Source organism: Mycteria americana, chromosome 2 (genome assembly GCF_035582795.1).
Source record: "Mycteria americana isolate JAX WOST 10 ecotype Jacksonville Zoo and Gardens chromosome 2, USCA_MyAme_1.0, whole genome shotgun sequence".
NCBI classification, from domain to species: Eukaryota; Metazoa; Chordata; class Aves; order Ciconiiformes; family Ciconiidae; genus Mycteria; species Mycteria americana.
Genome location: NC_134366.1, coordinates 99,965,233 through 99,970,861, shown reverse-complemented (window position 1 = coordinate 99,970,861; position 5,629 = coordinate 99,965,233). Strand labels below are relative to the sequence as shown.

General features: G+C 38.3%; 1 long non-coding RNA gene across 5 annotated transcripts in view; it reads left to right on the top strand.

The window, feature by feature from the left end:
• The window catches only part of LOC142405924 (uncharacterized), a 757,404-nt gene that overhangs the window by 210,853 nt on the left and 540,922 nt on the right, over nt 1-5,629 (top strand). The gene's annotated exons all lie outside the window — the stretch shown is intronic.

The window sequence follows — 5,629 nt, the reverse complement described above, 5'->3', positions numbered from 1 at the left end:
TCCAAGACGAAGAAGAAGTCACATCAGGGTAAGAAAAGCCAAAGGTGCCCTCAAAAAAGGAAGAATTGATATATGAGTGTATGTATGTATCTCTAAATATATGAACAGAAAGAGATTTTTAAATGTTACAAAAAGCTCTGTATTGTAGCCCTAGCTGCGACACTGGCAGCATTCTGCTACTCAGTGGAGTCTTTTTCTTTGGGAAGAGCGAGTATTGCAATACAGTGTGGTTCAGATGAGCTGTCTCAGGCGCTGTGTTGCTTGAAGTCCAGATTCAGACTAAAAAAAAAAAAACGTCGAAAAGTGGGTATCAGCTGCCTTCTGTGCCTTTTTTCAGCTACCTGGCAGCTTCGTCCAACGTCAGCTCTTGCTGCTCAGGATGGCGTGATGACTGCCCTCCCTACACACTGATCCAGCTTGGGAAGAGGGGAGTGGGGGAAAGAAGGGGGGGGGGGAGAATTCTACTGTGCTTGTATTGCTTCAACTTTTCCCTCTAATGGCTGCGATAATGCCTTTAACCCTTCCCTCTCTCTCCCTGTTCTCTACACCGCTCTACCTGTTCTGACTTCTACTGGCTCTGATGCTGGGGTAAAGCTGCGCTCTTTTTTTTTTTTTTTTTTTTTTTTTTAATAGCGTACATAGCGTAGAGCTTGTGATTGTAGAGAGCAGGGAGCCTTTATTGTACTGATGTAATCTTCGGTCTCACATCCCAAAACACTCAGTGGCTAAGAGGGCAATGCAGTGGTTTGATTTTTGGTGAGTTAAGCTGTTTCTGTTTTCTCCTTTTTCTCTCCCTCTTACAGGGTTTGAGGGGAAAATAGTTACTCAGTAATCCTATTGCACTCGCTATTGCCTTCTCCAAATAACTATGCTTCTAGCATCTTACATTGAAATGTTGTTCATTTTGTCTTCAAAGACAGATAAAGAAGATGATACTTAGAGTGTGCTTAGGATACATGTATTTATAGAGATTTCTACAGAAAAAATATTTAGCTAGATAAAAACCGATTTTGATATCCTACAGATTACTCACAGTATATATATTTACGTACACCAGAGAAGGTGTTTACAGCATATTAAAAAATGCTTTATCCTGCAGTGAATGTTTCCTTCTCTCTTCCCTGTTTTCTGCCTATGTATATTTATAATGTTTAGACAGGAGACTAACCTTGACTGTATTAGGTGTTCAAAACACCCTGAAAAACATCTGCACTGAGGGAAGTTCTCTGACTAAAATCATTGCGCTGCTTGTAGTAAGAAGCCATCTAGAAAGTGCTTGTTGCACTATGCAAACACCAAATACCCTCACAAGGCTGAGACAAAGACTAAATAGAATCTGAAAAGAGCACCTGATAATCACTCAGACTGACAAATAGCTGAACTTAACTGCTAATCACAGACTAAAAAAAGATATAAGCCGTACCAAATTAAAGATAATTTTATCCGCATGGGCAATATGTTTTCCTGTTGGATGAAGAACTGGGCAGGTTCTGTCATTCCTGGCAATGGGAGTGCAGCAGTTCCACAATGGTACAAGATGCAACTTTCACCTCACTTACTGCACCATCCAAATTATTACATGCATACAAGACATCTGACATAGCTGCAGAGATGTCTTTCACAGAACTAATGCCATCTGACTGGAGAACAATCCTTTTGTCTACATTTAGCATTTATTTGTTTTATAATTGCATGAGTTCCCATCATTATTTATGAAAATAAGGGAGGCATTTCCCCATGGTAATAGTCTATTCCACTGATGTCATATCTTAAGCATAGCAATAATTCTGTGTAAAAAATGAGTACAATAAATCAAATATAATTTAAATGATTAAAATGATCCCCCAAATAGGAAAACACTTATGTTGCCTGAAAGATTTTCTGTTACCACAGAGTTTTAATTACTTTAAAGGAGGTCATGATGGTTATATTCAAAACCAAAGAAAACCTGCAAAACAAAAGAAAAGCACAAGTCTTTAAAGGTGGTGGACCTAAATTATCTGAAGTAGCCAAGGACTGTGATTCACTGATTAGACACACACTATAGGGGTCTTTACAGGTTCAGATGGTGAATGTTTCAATAATTTCTATAAAAGAAATCAGATCCTTTTCAGATGGGCAGCCAAAATCCTAAGTCACTCCTGAAAATGAAGGCTGATTATAGGATTCACTTCAAACCCATATACGTCATCAGTAATCAGTTGAAATTACAAATTAGAGACATATTATCAGCAGCCAAGTTAAATGTAAATTAGACAGGAGGAAAAAGATTCTAAGCAGCATCACCTGGTTTAGAAGGAAAGCAGAAAACAAAAATAGATCACTTTTTTTCCTCTTTTTTGCCTATTCCAATTCAAGACACTTGATAGGTAAATTTAATTTCATCAATTTGTAATTTAGAAACAAGAATAATTCTCCCAAATACCTTGTAGTCAATGGAACTAATGAAATCTTAAATTACTGTCACACGGAGGTACAAAATAATATATATTGTTATTAAAACATCAAAACAGAGGATGTATTTATTAGGAAATGGATTTAATTGAAAGAATCCTAAAACTTGGTTACATGTTTATTATTTTTACTTTATTCATGTGCTGTAACAAGCCATATGATTCTGTCAAATATTGCAAGCAGAAAACAGAAAAAACCCACCTCATGACCTCAATGTTAAATTTCACCCTGATGGATGTGGCTTGTCCACAATCAACCATGCTGTATGAATCTGGGCAGTGAATGTGTCTAGTTACCTTGTGTGAAATCTCTGCCTTTTGTGCTGTAGAAAGAGTTTTCATGTAGCCTAACTTACGTGAGAAGTATCAGTTGTGCTATGGCATGAATGATATGATTTATGTGAGGTTTTTACTGCCTCTTTTTCCCCCTTTCAATGATTCTAACAGATGAGTCATCACTGGACACTCTTCCAGGTCATAGCCAGAATGTCCATGCACAGGAGAATGACTTTTCAAACATGCCAAAGAAACGTAATAATGGAAGACCCATTTATGCTGCCTTGGAGCTGAATTGTGTAGTTCATCCTGTGTCTTATTACTACTTCAGTACATGTTCCAGATCAAGTGCTCCTTCAAAACCGTAAATGGCCATGCATGTTCACCACTCTGCCCAGCTTACCGACCCCAGGTCTATGCAACTGTTTTAACTATTAAGGAAAAAAGTGGCCATGGAGGTTATGATTCCATGCTCAATAAAGGTTATAAATGAAAGCTATTGTGCTGCCAGTCAGCAATAAGGTTGGACTGCTTTGGTCCCACAAAGACATGTGCTGGTATGGGCTGCCTTGCCCTGCAGGAAGCTGGTCAGCTGATGACCTACCTCTCGGCATGACACCACGGCTGAGTGTTGCTATCCAACAAGCTCAGTTAAAAATAAAAATAAAAAAAGTTACTTTTGGATATTTTGTTTGATTTTTTTTTATTGTTTGATATTTTCAGCTTTTTTTTCATCACTACTGTTATTTCAAAGATTTGTTTACTATTTCAAAGGAAATTTTGCATTTTCTGATAAAATTTCTGATTTATAAAAGTTAAAAAGGAGGTTGATTTTCTTCACTGAGGACAGCTGTTTCACTTTGTTAACCCAAGTGCTCATGTGAGTCTCTTCCAGCATATCACTGTTGCCTCCTTGCAACAGTATCACTGTATCTTTGCTGTAAGTAATTAAAATATATAGGAAGTCTATGAACCAGCTTGATTTGTAATGGGGAAAACAAAGCAACGAACCAACCAACCAATCCCTTTTCAGTGTTTCTATACTTGCAAGTTTAGCAGAGCTAGCAGCAGCATAACTCAACAGTAATTATTTTGGTAATAATTCTGCAAAAACTTGTGGAGGGTTAACTTTCAAACCTGAGAGTATCAGTGGGACTTCTTACACAATTTTAGAGAGATACAAGGAGCTACAGCTTACATAAGTTTAAGGAGATAACACATGCACAGAATTACCAATATCCAGACCAGTGAGAGCCTTGGCTATGCTCAAAGAATTTGTAATCTTTGAAGAACAGAGAAAAGTTAAACAAATCTGTATGTTTTAAGTATTTCTGGGACAAGAATTTCTCATATCTGTGTATGATGTCACCATGGGCTCCCAGAAATGGTAATGCAAATGATAGCTATTTCACAATGAAAGTAACACCATAACCTTAATCATGACAGAGAATAAAGGTATGACCTTTCAAAAGTAGTAGCATTTAGGACACTTACCAGTCTGAAAAATACTTGCCAAATGATGCTTTTTGTTACTTCAGTGGGATTGCTTGTTCTGATTACTGTTCTGCATAAACACAACTATACACTCCATGCTCGTAGTGTGTAAATGTATAATTTTGTGAAACTAAGCATTTGGGATGTGATGTCTCTATGTTAGCTATGTCTTTCAGAGTTTGAGGTGGTGGTGGTAGTTACATTCAGTTTTTTTCCTCCACTTTTATTCAAACATATATCAACCATCTATGAAACCAACAACGGAAAAGGAGGGAATTATAATAAAGGTTAGAAATAAGTACTGTTTTACCTTTAAGGTATTTTATTTGAAATACCCTCCCACTCTTACTCTTCGGATCAGGGATATTATATTTTATGGAATTATTGTTTGTGTTTGGACATTGTACCTTTGCCACTCTTGTGAAAACTCTCGTATATTTGGCCATATTCAAAGGTCTGAAAAAATATGGGTTGCATATACTCAATAACAGCTCATATCTCTTAGAAGCCTGTGTTTGTTCATCGTGTCTAAACTCCTCACAGCCTTGAATGCTGACTAAGTGCATATAAAACATTTCACAGAGTGAACAGACATGCAAAGGGACTAGCTGCGCAAAACCCCTGTAATTAGAATCTGGAGAAACAGGAGAAAGGCAAGAGAAAAGAAAGATGTGACAGGGAGCTGAAGCACCAATGAAGGGGTTTAAAGTTAGAAAATGTCATAATGAAGTTTGTCCTTTATCTTAATTCATTCCTTTCATTCACATGCAATTATGAGCAAGCTCTACTTCAGGTGAACCCCCTCCTATTTTTAACCTGGGCTCATACTTCACTCAGTAGACAAAATTGTCCTAGTCTAAGAATGGCTTCCTGCGCAGGCCCAAGAAGTAAAGGATGCCATTGTATGTGGTACTTCTGCCTTACTTCTTACAAGTATTGGAAGAGAAAGGATGCCTTCCCCTCAGGGCAGCTAAGTTCTGGCTTGGAGAAGCAGAGTCCTTCTCTGACTGCCAGAGTTCTTGAGCGATGTTGCACAGTCCCTTACATCAGATGTTTCACAGACGGTCACTTCTCACGGTGAGAAGTGTGTGCTTCTCATTTCTGAATGCCCACCTCAAGATCCTGAGGGCTGAGATGAAGAAGCACTGAGCAGTCACAGCTGCAATTAAAGTGAATGGGTGCTGTGCTTGAAGGTGCAAATTATTACAGAACGTGACAAAAACCCACGACCTGGGTCCTGGGTAGCTCAGCATTGACTGTTGCCTGTGTGCCTCTGCTGCCTGTCTGTAAAGTGGGATATATTATCCTGTCACTTCGGAGAGGTTTTGTTAAGATAAATTAACCTTCATGAAGCTCACAGAGCTTTGCGTGATGAGCACCATAGGGAAGCCCATAAGGAAATGAAT